Source organism: Molossus molossus, unplaced genomic scaffold (genome assembly GCF_014108415.1).
Source record: "Molossus molossus isolate mMolMol1 unplaced genomic scaffold, mMolMol1.p scaffold_m16_p_11, whole genome shotgun sequence".
NCBI lineage: Eukaryota > Metazoa > Chordata > Mammalia > Chiroptera > Molossidae > Molossus > Molossus molossus.
The window spans coordinates 82,695,861-82,709,831 of NW_023425346.1; the positions used below are offsets into that span (position 1 = coordinate 82,695,861).

At 40.8% G+C, this 13,971-nt stretch overlaps 1 protein-coding gene across 3 annotated transcripts in view; it reads right to left on the minus strand.

Moving 5' to 3' along the window:
• PLEKHM3 (pleckstrin homology domain containing M3) overlaps window positions 1-12,183 on the minus strand; it is a 171,158-nt gene extending 158,975 nt beyond the window's left edge. For all 3 annotated transcript variants that reach the window (XM_036254483.1, XM_036254484.1, XM_036254485.1), the window contains exon 1: window positions 11,917-12,183. The gene's annotated coding sequence lies outside the window, so the exon portion shown is untranslated. The remainder of the gene's footprint in view (window positions 1-11,916) is intronic.
• Between the last annotated feature and the right edge of the window lie 1,788 nt (window positions 12,184-13,971).

Consider the following 13,971-nt stretch of genomic DNA (forward strand, 5'->3'; position numbering starts at 1 on the left):
TTAAATTTGTTCTTGGTAAAGAAAGCTTGTAAGCTATTGAAACCAGGTTTAAAAATAATACAGCAATGGTCAGGTAGCAAAAGCCCTCACTCAGACCTTTTATAGAAACAACAGCACCTATGCAGCACTTGGGGATTATTTTGTGAACCACTACAAACCAGTAGCTTAGCTGGTCTCATTGTTCAGTGACTTTGAGCTCCAGCTTCTTCTAATACCAGTGAGGAGATGGTCCTTTGAAATACCTCCAGGCAATCGATGCAAAGCACTTTTCAGTGCATCTCTGTACTTGTTTATTGTTCGCCACTTGCAAAATCATTGGGACATTTGATGCCCCAAGACGTTTTCCCAGAAACCAAACTAAATATAAGCCTGGCACTTCAAATCTCAGATTGCTTTGTTATTGAAGGCAGCGATGTTATTGTGCCCCTAGGTCAACCGCGGATTGAAAAGCCAACGCTTTCGATTGGGAAGCCCACTTCATAAAACCACCAGAGTTCCAATGTCCTGCTTTTAGAAGCAAGACAGACACAAAATTCAGTTATGTAAGTGTCCAAAAATGCAGACTCCATGTTGTCCATTTCCCATTAGCTCCATGGCAGGGAACTGTGATTTAAAAACAAACCAAAGAGCCATTCGAATTACCTTCATCCTACAACTGAGATGAAGAAGGTGAAAATTTCCATCATAAAAACCACATGTTGCTAGAGTCAGCCTCCAACTGCAACAGGAAATTACTGACCAGTATCTATGTGGGTGCCACCCGAGCAAAGCCAGCTAGTGTGGGCTAAATATGTGACAGACTGCAACAACAAAGGTAATGACCACCCCCAAGGAGGTACACTGAGACCCACATGTGCAAGACACCCAAAAAGAACTAGGAAAGTCACTTCAGATTTGAAGATGTCATCAGCTCATTTAGCATCTTCTACTTGAGCCTGAGTAACGGGAGCTATGTTTCCAAACCCAATACAGGACTGAATTTCATCCAATGTTCTCACAAAACTCCTCAAATTCAGTTAACGTGAGCAAAAATCACTTGGCTTTGCTGAGAATAACCATTTTCACATGCATGGCTTAAAGTATAGTTTATAAAGTGCTTGATATGCTTCTTGATAAATACATGTAGTCATCTCACCAAAGAGAGGTGAATCAAGTAGCAGGATTGTTTTAAAGATGACGAAAGAGAGACCAAGATGACTCATCTATTGCCAGCTGAAGTCCCCATGGGGAAGAAATCAGTTCCTGGAACCCTAATTACTGAGTCCTGTGAGCCACAAGGTTCAATTACCTTTTGAATCTCTTAAAATTGCTCAGGGGCCCTGGTATTAGAAGGACCGTAAACAAGGAGTAAGGTTGAATCCAACCCATGAGCTACCCAGTTCTGAATTTATTCAGTGGGACAGAGGTGTAGCAATGGGAAGAACACAAATTTCTGACACCAGAAAAGTGTTCATGTCCTAGCACTGCCTGCTAGGGTGAATGACTTCCAGCAAATCAGGCTGATGCAGCACTTCTGGGCCCTCCTTATCTGCAAAATGAGAACCCTGCCAATGCCTGCCCCCATCCCCCTTCGAGAGCTGTGAAGCACAAATGTGGGTAATGTATGTGACAGTTCTTTGTAAAATCTAAAACAATTCCTATTCCTATTAGAAGCTAGCTGATTCCTAACCACACAGCCATTTCTATTCAACAAGCACTTAGAAGAGGATTGACCAAGTACCCAAATACTGTTTGATGCTTGGGACACAAAACACAGCTCCTGCCCTCAGTTAGAGAAACGACACAAAGCCAATTGTAAAAAAGGTGTCTTAACAGAAGTAAACAAAAGGTGTTATGAGAACATAAGTAAGAAATCATTACTAATCAAGGGACAATAAAGGGTCTTAGGTGACAGGGCACAATTAAATGACATAATAATATGTATATATACAGAGATGACTTCAGTGGAAGGAAACAAAGACAAGGGAAACAAACAAACATACAAACAAAACCAAGCACACCTGCTCTAGAAAGGGTGCTTCCATCATGGAGCTGTCACATACAGCAACAGCCTCAGGGGTCCCACCCAAGACTGAGCTTGCAGTGAACTGACAAGGCACAGATGGAAGGCCAGAGTGCAAAGGGCTTCTTCACAGGCTGCCCAAGTCTTTCCAACCCACAGAAACACCTGGTCAACAGGAGGCCTTTGCTGGGTGGCTGGGATGTTATGGGAAATGAATAATCGCCTCACTTCCTGTTGACTTTCATTCCTTAGGTCACTGCAGTGATTAGCAGACGGGAGACTACTTACAACTTTAACCTTCAAAACAACAACCAGCTTATGGGTTAGCACATATTTACAAAACTGGCTTCTGTGGGTAATTTAGGGTGAATATACATGAGAGGTGATGAACCGATTTTTTTTTCTTCCTCTGCTACACTTGAATCTACTAAAACAGTGAGCCTGGGTCTTTGTTCATTGGCGCCCAGAGAGAAACAATCTATGATAAGATCCAAAAGTGGCTCACTTCTTATCTGAAAGGACAGACAGGCTCAGAGGCGATGGGCTGCATCCATGACCCCTCCCTCCTCTTCAAACTTAGGACAACAACGTTGGCTACACAGCAGCCTCTTAACAATTCTGTCTGGAAAACAAACAAGGCTGGCGAAGGCAGACAAAATACTGTCTTTGACCCTCAAAGATAAGGCCAAGGTAAGGCAAAATAGCAGGATGAGTCTTTGTTATTTTACAAGCACAACATGAAGACCAGAAAACCTCTGCCCATCACACAGGACAAAGGACAAGTTTACAGAGTATGAAGGAAAAGCACAGTAGAAACTATATTTTTGTTTCCAAATCTAAGTCTAAATTTATTTCATTATGAACTATTATTAATATGGAATAAATTTTTATAAAACAATCCTACAGCATGTAGGAGTTGAGTTCTGGAACTCTGACTGACCCACATTTCTTTGTTTTGATCTGACATTAGAATGACGGGATATGATAGCTGGAACTTAAATAGTTGCCCAGCATCAGACACCACTACCACACTAAACTCTAAAAATGCCCCGCAGAGGACTCCTTCAGTGTGGACTGACACGTGTTAAATGTTGCATGATGCAGTTCACAAAATATTTTAAGAAAGATAGTGCTTATAATTCCTAAGCCAAGACCAAGATTGAAGAGTCATAGCTAATATTTTTTGAGTACTTACTAAAGTACTCAATTTTTTGAGTCATTATGTGAAGCCCATTATCTGCATTATGTTGTTAAATCTTCACAACAACACGATCAGAGAGGAAATTTACAGTAAGGAAATTGAGATTTAAGAAATAAAGTATCTTGTCCAAGGGAATATGGCCGGTGAGTGGTAACAAGACTCAAGGGGGCACAGACAGTCCCCATGTGACAATTCACAGTAAATTAATTGTTTTAATATAACACTACTAAAATTTTACACATGATGCTTTGAATTTTAGTGTCAAACACCAGCAACTCTAATATTTATTTTTAAATCTTACTGTTTGTTAATCCTACAACTCAGAAAGTTAATTGCCTAGTATCATCTTCGTACCCAGGGAAATAGTTTATACTTAATTTACCAAAAAAAATCACCTCTGTAATACTTCTGTGTCATTGTAAGTGGATGAGAGGTCCCTGAACAAACAGAATAAAAGGCTGTTCTCTAACTAAATAGCTAACCTCAATTCTCTCAGTGACCTTGGACACAATACTTGGAATGCCTGCAAGGGTATAATAACTGTGACTTCATTTAGGCCAAACAAGTGCTTTTGCAAATGTTTACATAGTCCTAATTGCCCAAACCTTTTATTACTGTTTCCCTAAGACATCATTTTTCATTTAGCCAATAAATACAAACACTTGTAAAAATGTTTGCTTTTTAAAAACCTGAAAATAAGTGTTTGTGTCGAAAGAATTAAAATAGTTTCAAATTAGATATGACTACAGATAATTCAAACACATTTTAACTATTAATGCATGTCCAAGTAAATTGCCTCCTTCTAAAACCAACTTAACATTTTTGGGATGGTGGGGTTGATGGGGAGGGGGCAAATATCAATATAAAAACAAAATAAAGTTAACCCACAACTTTCAGTCTTATTTCTTAAGTGTACTAAAAGACAATATGCCCAGGGTTTCATATGACCACACTACAGTGAAAATATAGACATCATTAGCTAACCTTTCAGTAAAGGGCAATTACTTTTGGATCAGGAGATCTGGAATTAGAACACTTGAGTTTGAACTTTCATGCACTACCACCAGATGTAGAATTCTGGGCAAGTCATTTGAACCTGAATTTCAGATGTAGGTCAAATAAGGATTCCTGCCCTACCTTCTTCACAGGTTGTCTTAGAGTGTAAATCAAATGATATGAAGTAGTGCTTCATGAACTCCAAAGCAGGGTACAGGATGGCAACAGGGGTTGTCTGTAAGGGTCACCACATTCTCTTTCATCTCCTCCCATTATAAACCACAAACTGGTAAAGAGGCTAGTGACGATGATGAATTCAGGAGGCTCGTAGACGAGGTTTTAATTTACTCAAGGGTTGCTCCTGCGCTGTTCAAAGTAGCATGAGTTACTATGCACTGGCTTTTCTGGTGATCCTGGAGTGAAGGGATTCCATGGTGCAAGATGCAGGATGATTCAAAAGGAATATCTCAAAGAAGAAAAAATTAGTAATACCCTCCCTTGCCCCCCAAGTTCCTTTAGGGCTAGGGCACTTCTCCTTCCTCCCCTTTTCTTCCAAGTTTCTTGAAATGTGTTCTCTAGCCTGGCCGGTGTGGCTCAATTAGTTGAGCATCAATCCATGTACTAAGAGGTCGCAGGTTCGATTCCTGGTCAGGGCACATGCCCAGGGTGTGGGACCGATCCCCAGTGGGGGGCATGCAGGAGGCAGGCAATCAACCGATGTTCTCTCTCATCGATGTTTCTCTCTCTCTCCTTTCCTCTCTCTCTAAAATCAATAAAGAAAAAATATTTTTAAAAAATTTAAAAATAAAATGTATTCTTTCTATTTTCTCACTCCACCTCTCACAACCCATTCATTCTCCCCCAGAAGCAATCTGGTTCTGCCCCAGCTGAAAATGCACAGGCAGAAGTTAACAATTTCCTTGCTGCTAAACCCAGGAGACCTTGCGTCTGACCTCTCAGCAGTATTTGGCCTACCCAACACCCACTCTCTGCATTGTCTCTTGTGAACTCACTGACACAGTCTCTTCGGTATTTCTCCTTCGCCTCTGGGTGCTCCTTTCAGGCCCTTCTGCGAGCTCCTTCCTCTGCCCATATCACGAATTAAAGTATTCCTCCATTTCCCCCATAACCCTCTTAGTAAGCTCCTCTTCTGCCAGAGTGATCTTCTCCATTCCTATGGCTCCAGCTACAATCCTCGTGGTAGATGAGGAACAGACTGTTCTCCTGAGCTCTACAGTCACATATGCAACTGCCTTCGGTTGTCCCCTAACTCCTAACAATGCTCAAAACCAAACTCTTCACCTCACCCTCAACCTGCCCCTCCTCCTGGCATGATCTGTATAGTGAAGGACATCATCGTCTACTCCAGAAAGATGACCATCACCCTTGCCCCTTCTGGCTCCCTCACCACAGTCACTCCAGTCTGCAAGGTGCACTGATTCTGCCACTACAAGATCTGCCAAATCTAACCATTTCCCTCCTGTGTCACCGCCCTCCAGTCGTCCGCCATCAGTCTGGCCCTCCACTAATCCATTCCTCACAACGCAGCCAGAGTGGGCTTTCTAAAAGTACAACCCTGGCATCTTCTGGATAAACCACACTCCTTAACATGGCCTCTCCTGGGCTTATCTCTTTAATCTCCCTCTCCACACCCCATCCTGCAACACACAGACACACAACTTGGCTAATTTTTTTAAAATATGTTTTTATTGCTTTTTTAGAGAAAGAGGAAGGGAGAGATAGAAACACCAATTGGATGCCTCCTGCACACCCCCTACTGGGGATCGAGACTGCAACCCGGGCCTGTGCCCTGTCCAGGAACAAACTGGGACCTCTCAGTCCATGGGATGACACTCAATCCACTAAGCCACACCGGCCAGGCAAATTTGGCTAATTTTAATTGTCTTCAGGTCTTTGCTGAGGTATCACTTCTTCCCTGACCTCCCACATCCATTTTGGACGTCCCTCCTTGTACTCCTGTTGCACCCTGACTTCCTCAATTATCATGCTTCTCCCTCTGGGTAAAACGGTCTGGTTACTTTTCTGTCTCCCCCACTGGACCATAAGCTTCATGAAGGCAAGAGCATACCTATTTTGTTCAAGACTGTATTCCGAGCTCCGAGTACAAGAGCTCTGTGCCATGGCACAAAACAAGTGCTCAGTTCTTACTTGTTTAATCAATGAATCAATGAATCTCTAAGGGTGGAACAGAAATTGTTCTGGATAAGTTACAGTGCTGATAAAAAATGGATCAAGTCCGGCTGGTGTGGCTCAGTGGTTGAGTGTTGACCCATGCACCAAGAGGTCGCCGGTTCAATTCCTGGCCAAGACACATGCCCAGATTGTGGGCCTGACCCCCAGTGGGGGGCATGTGGGAGGCAGCCAATCAATGTTCTCTCTCATGGATGTTTCTATCTCTCTCTCCCTTTCACTTCCTCTCTCTCTCTAAAAATCAATAAAGGAAAAAAAAATTTTGTTTTTAAATGCATCAAGAACACATGGGAAGAGATAATTTAGCTCACTTCCTGGAGCATGAAAACTGCTGATCACATTTCTAACATTTTCTAACCTATAATACATGTTCCCTGTTCTGTGATTGAAAATCTACATTTATAATCACATCTACAGACCACAAGATGAAGTAGATATTTAGCAAATTCCCAGTTAGATAAATGGCCAAAAGTAAACCAGATAAGGCAGAACAGGGCAGCTTTAGTTTGTACTGAATTATAAATTGGTTACACTAATCAAGATAACTGAACAAATAAATCTCTACCACACTCATGTGGCATATAACCAGGGAATCCAATTTGAAACACATAACTCAAATTAATAGTTAATGAGTATCCGAAAAACAAACAAAATGTTAATGAAGATAGCAAGCGTGACATCTCAATGCAATCGCCTCTGTATTTTGACTTTGATTTCTGCTCATAACTCATGATGCCATCAAGATTAATTACACTCATGGACCAAATAAAGTTCTTATCTTATGTCAGTATGAAAATAAATTACGTGGGCTTTTTATTGTCTATTTGGTAATATCTACAGTAGCCAATGAAACAGAGCAAACGTAATGCATGGAATTTACTGCTGGGGGTCATTCTTATCGCCTTCCCACTCAGGACTCAGCCCTCTGAATTATTTAGCCTACACCAGAAGCTCCAAACTAGAATGCGGTTTGGCTACTTATGAACCAAATACAAAATCCACTCTAAAATAAAAAGAAAAAAGCAATTCCTTGCTAGGTATTCCTCCAAATGGTTTCTATTAAGAGGTTAACATTCTTCATACAGCTAATCAGCATTTGGCTAGGAGCCAATGAGGCAACAGACACTTTCTGTAGTTTTCTACAGGTGTGGGAGGACAGGGTGAAGCGAAAACAGGGAAGGGAGCCCTGGGGAGAATGCAGGAGTAGCTGTGATCCAGTATTCCTGGAAACTGTCCAGAAAAGAGTATGCTAAACAACTTGCCCAGGTGTCTACTAAAATCAGGTGTTCTGAAGCTAATAATTAAAGTAGCACCCATCTACCTGCCTGCTTAACATGTAAATGTATGACAACTTCAAGTATTATGCTATATACACGATTAAACTGGAATAGAGTATATCAAGTATGTAATAAAATATTAGTTTTGGATGTTTTTTAATGCAGATGTTACTGGCCCAGGTCCTCCTTGGTCTTTCTAGTCATAATATGCAGGACTTTTTGTTTTATTTTGCAAATGGTTACATATCCATCATAGTTCTTTATTTTCCACTTATGTAGGTAACCGAGGTCCATAGCCCAGAGCCTAAAATCCATCAATCTCTAAAAAAACAAACACTTTTAATAAAAATTTAACTGTGTACCTTCTTTTCCTATTATTTCAGTATGATATTTAGCAATCCTTCTACCATAAAGCTGATTACCCTATTGAGAAATAAGTTTTCCAACTTTATTTTCAACCTTTCCAACAATAATTATCATTTCCTATCTCACTGTTTTTCTTTTTTTTTAAATCACTCTCTGCCACATATTTAAGTTACTTAATGGATTTTTATTTTCTCCATTATTTGGACAATGTTTCAGATTCACTGTATTCCCCACAGCACAGAGCTTTAATAGTTTTCAAAATAATGCTTATGGACTCTTGTGATTATGAACAACTACAGTATGTTCACTACTCAACATTTTGAAAATACAGAAAAGTATAAAAGATATAATAAATAATGCCTGTTCACCCTTCAGTGGGAAAAAAGCACTTCCGCATTTTGGCCCTTTTGGCCTCTTTCCTATATAAATAGATCTTTCTGGGTTTTTTATAACAAGTTGAGAGCGTACTGTAGATACAGCTCTCTATTCTATTTGTTCCCTATTTAACAATAATTAGTAAACACCTTTCCATAGTTAAAATTATTCACAAATGGCCCTGGCTGGTTTGGCTCAGCAGTTAGTGTCAGCCTGCGGACCAAAGAGTCACAGGTTCGGTTCCAGCTAAGGGCACGAACGTCGGTTGTGGTTCATCCCCAGCCCCGGTTGGGGTCGTGCAGGTGGCAACCAACCGATGTGTCTCTCTCACATCAATGTTTCTCTCTCACATCAATGTTTCTCTCTCTCTCTTCCTCTCTCCCTCCTTCCTGCTCTGTCTGAAGATAAATGGAAAAATATCCTCAGGTAAGGATTAAAAAAAAAAATTCATAAATATCCCTTTAAATGTCTGCATAACACCATATCTTTTGATGACGCCATAATTTATTTAAACTGTTCCCCTGTTGTTGGGCATTTCAATTATTGCTAATATGACTTTTCTAATCGAAAACATTTGTGAACATTAATTTTTAAAATATTTCTCATAAGTTCCTTTGGATTGCTAAAAGTGGAATTACTGGATCAAGGGGTAAGAGAATTAGTGAAGTTTTTCATACATTAAGCCAAGAAGCTTTTCAGAAAAGTTATAAACCCCTCCCAGCATCTGAGAGTATCTGCCCCACTGCACACTTACTAATGTGGATAGTTATAATTTTTAAAAATCTATGTAAATATAAAAGCTGGAAAATGCACCTTGCTATTGCTTCGATTTCATATTTTTGATTAATGGTAAGAGAATACATTTTCATATATCTATTAGCCATTTCATTTTCTCTTTTATGAACAGTCTGTTCCCGTCTTTCACCCATTTTTCTGCTACAATCTGTATTAGTTTTCTATTGGTACATAACACATTTCCACAAACTGAGTTGCTTAAAACAGCACCCATTTTGTGTTTCCTAATTCTGAAGCTCTGAATCTAGGTGGGCCTTGCTACATTCTCTTCATAGGGTCTCTTTCACGAGGCCAAAATCAAGGTGGTGGCCGGGAGGGGCTTTTACCTAGAGGCTCTGCAACAGAATCCAGTTCTAACTCATTCAGTTTGCTGGCAGAATCCACCTGTGGCCCTGGGGTCTGAGCTTCCAGTTTCCATGCTGGGCCACCCTCATGAACTCTAGGCCTCCTGCATTTCTCAAGGTGGCTGGCCCCTGTTCCTTCTCAAGTGTCCCTTCCATCTTCAAAACATCAACAGCATGTTCAGTCCTTCTTAGGTTTCAAATCTCTCCGATTTCCACAGACAGTGAAAATCTTCTCTTTTATGGGCTCCTGTGATTACATTAGGCCAATCCAGATAATTTCCCCATCCTAAATTTAACTGTGCCTTATAAAACATAATCAAGGGATATTTCATCGTATTTACAGGTTCCAGGGATTAGGGCATGCAATCTTGGTAGAGGCATTATTAAAATTGCCCTGGCCAGTTTGGCTCAGCGGTTAGAATGTCGGCCTGCGATCCAGAGAGACCCGGGTTCGGTTCCCGCTCAGGGCACATACCTTGGTTGCAGTTTGTTCCCGGCCCTGGTTGGGTGGTGCGGGAGGCAGCCACTCCATGTGTCCCTTTCACGTCGATCTTTCTCTCTCTCTCCCTCCCACTCTATCTGAACAAAAAATGGAAAAATGTCCTTGGGTGAGGATTAAAAAGTAAATAAATTTTTTTTAAATTGTGTCTGCCGTAGACTCATAGGTATTATTTTTTCAATAATTTGTTTGTGCTCTTTATGATGTTTTAATTGCATGCATTTACCAAATAAATGAATCTTACTGATGACTGCCAGAGTTGCATTTTCACAATGGCAAAGGCAACTGTAGAAGGGGCTGCTGTGTGCTAATAAAAATTCTGTATACATAACTTTGCTAACACTGGTATTTTTAAAAAATTTTTAACTGTGGGAAAATGTTTACAATACATACAAAAAAAATTGCTATCTAAATCATTTTTAAGTGTACAGTTTAGTATTGTTAAGTACATTCACACTGTTGTGTAACCAATCTACAGAACTCTTCATTTTACAAAACTGAAACTCTACACCCATTTAACAATTCTCCATTTTGCTCCTCCCTCCAGCTCCTGGCAACCACCATCTTACTTTCAACACTGATATTATATGTTATTTATTAACAAACATGTATATAGCAATTGCTACATGCACTAAGCACTTTAATAACGCATTTAATCCTCATAACAATCCTATGAGCTCTGTATTGTTATTATCCCCATTCTACAGATTAAGAAACATAGTAAGTAAACATCCCAAGTTTACAAAATAGGGAAGTGGCCAAGAAGGAATACAAAACCTAGTCTGGCTTTATAGTCCTGTATAGTGAACCATTACACTGTGAAAATATTCATTGTACAGACAAACTCATCAGGCATCAATAGTACGTCCTTTATGTGCACAATTTAAAAATAATTCTCTATGTGCAATTTAACATAATATTCTTCTAAATGAAAGTTAGATTGTGACCATGGTGCCACATGTCTACTGACCTTTTAACCCAGTGATGGTTAACATATTTTCATGAAGTTAATGAAACAAAAAAAAACTGCTGTGTGTTTATTTTCGGTACTCCAATTATAACTTACATGTGGTACTTTATAATAAAATATCTTATGAATGAATACAAATCACAATTCATTGTGACAACTAAAATTAAAATAGTAACGAAGAAAACACAGGTGTTTCTCTTTTCCAAGGAGGTAAAAAGAAGGAGAAAAACTTCCAAATAAGTTTACAACAGCACATAGTTCAATCTCAGTTTAACCTGGAAAATCCAAACATGTCCTGCTTTGCAAGCTACAAATCTAGATCAGTCTTAACTTGTCATTCATTTGTATATCTCAGTAATAACATTTCATCTGAGGAGCCGGTCGGAAATTTCCTTAGCCTTAAATTTTTAGCTTAGTAATTTTCTGATAGAAGACCAAATCATGCTTGTCATCGATTACATACTGTAGTTTCATTTAATATACATTAAACATGAGCGGAGTCAACAGAGGAGAACAATAGTTGTTTCTCTGGGAGCCCCAGCTTGATGTGAGTTCAAAGCTCTGCTGAGGTTTGGCTTCTTGGACGTGGGAGGGGGTAGGGGTACCAAAAACAACGCACAAAACTGAACAGCTATTTCACTGCTTTCTACTTATATACCTAATTCACAAAAATAAGCATACAAGGCACCAGGTAAGCTCCCCTCACCCATTATCCATTGCATTTTAGTACAGTCTCCAGAATGAAATAAAAACCAGAGCATGGACGAAACAGCAAAATCACCGCTACCCCAGGGAGCTTCTCTGGTATTTACCATCCTGTCATCCCCACGCCCTTCCCCCAGTGGTCAGCCAGGCAGCACAGAAGCAGGCAGATGCTCACCTGGCCCCAGCTGCTTCTTTCCCTTCACCTGCTGGGCCTGCAATCTACTCCTGACTGGGGCTGGGCTTCCAGAACCCGCCCGGCTCACGATGACAGCCGCTCTGGCCGCGAACCATCACTGCCCGGCTCTCTGTTTACAAGCGCTTCTCACGGTCCCACTCTTAAACGCTTCCCCCCAGCAGCCCGGGAAGCGAGACCCGCACACACAAGGTTCCAGGCCGTGAAGACACCTCTGCTGCCGGAGGAGCTAGCAGCCAGGCAGGGCCTCCTGACCGCACCCGCCAGGCCTCTTACCTCTTTGTTTTCCTGTGCTGTTCTCATGATACACATTTTGAAATCAATGTCATGTGCCGCAGAGTCTCCTCGTTGCTCCTCCCAGCACCCAAGTGATGTGTGCAATTGCAACACTTTGGGGCTGGGGCCCATTTTTAGCAACTCCCTTGTCTAAGAGAATTAATTACTCCTACCTGTTTTCTGAAAAGAGGACTATTTGAACCTAGAGATTGCTTCTCATTTCAGTTTGGAGTTGAAATAAAAATCAGTTTTCACTGGCCTGTCATGTTGCAGCCAGCAGATTGGAAGGGGACAGTTTTGAGGGGAGGTCTTCAACCCCCATTGGGATTCCCAGCAAAACAAACACTGGCTGGTGACGGGTGCTCCTTAGTGAGAGACTCCACCTTTCCCCACCCACAGTGAGTTTGGCCACCTTGCAAGAGGATATAGTGATCTTTCTGGAAGATCTTACTTAAAGTTTCCTACCCTTTTCAACGATACAGCACACGTCTTAGCCATTCTCTCAATATATAATTACACATTTATTTACTTATTTGCTTTATTGGCTTCTCCACCCTCACCCTATAAACTCTCTGAGGGCAGGAACTATTTCGGTTTCACTCACCACCACATAACAGGCTCAAAGCACAATGCCCAATCTATATATGTTTGAATGAATGAAGAAATGGAGGCAAAAAAAAAAAAAAAATTGTCAAAGGAGGCCAGAGAAAGCAGCGTGGTAGGAATGGAAAAATATGATTACCTCTCCCCCTTAAAGAAAATCTTTAACCATAGAATTTTAAAATATATATCTTCTTTGGTTGATGTTCAGAGTTTAAATACATTTAAAAAATAAAACTGACACTGCATTTTGAATTGCATTTCTTGTTCCCTAAACATACAGTATTCTCTTTTGCCTCAGGACTTTGGTATATGTGGGTTTCTCTGAGGGGAGCTTTCACGCCCTCTTCAACCCTTTAGCCTGGCCAACTTTTCCTTGCTCTTTAAGAAGATATCACATCTTTCCTGGAAACCACCAACAAAGGAACCAATTCCTTTTATGCATGCCCAGAGGAACTCACATGTTCCTCTTTAAATGCATTCATCTCATACCAAATGCATCTATATGCTCATCAGTCTTCCTAGACTAGTGGTTCTCAAACTTCAATATGTAACAGCATCTTCTAGAACAGTACTTCTCAAATGTTATGTGTGGGGATCCTGTTAAAATGCAAATTATGATTCAGGAGGTCTGTGGTGGGGCCTCTGCACCTCTAATGAACTAACAGGTGATACTACATTATGAGTGCCAAGGCTCTTGGATGCTTATTAAGAATGCAAGTTCTTGAGTCATACACACCACAGATTTTTATCCCATGGGTCTACAATGGATGGGGTATTGAATTCTGTGATTTTAACAATCGCCTTAAAGTACTTCCGAAACAGGTAATGTCAAACAACAAACTTCGAGACCAGAAGTTGCACTGAAAGAAAGGGTTTATTATTGAGCCAGAGAAAGGACCAGGTCCGGGGTGTGTGGCCTAAACCACCAGCAGCAGGGCTAGATGGAGAAGACAAACATCTCCGCTGCCCTGGGGTTGACAAGGCTCTTTTATACAAGGAGTCTGCGGAAGAAAGATGTAAGTTGCTTTGAAAGAACTAACGGCTATACATTAGGAGGGCAGGAGAAGGTAAAGCAGGACAAGTTCTGGGATAGGGGAATAGTCCGTAAGGAAGAAGTGCTCGTCTCTGGATTGGCGATGGGCAACAGTCCGGAAAGTT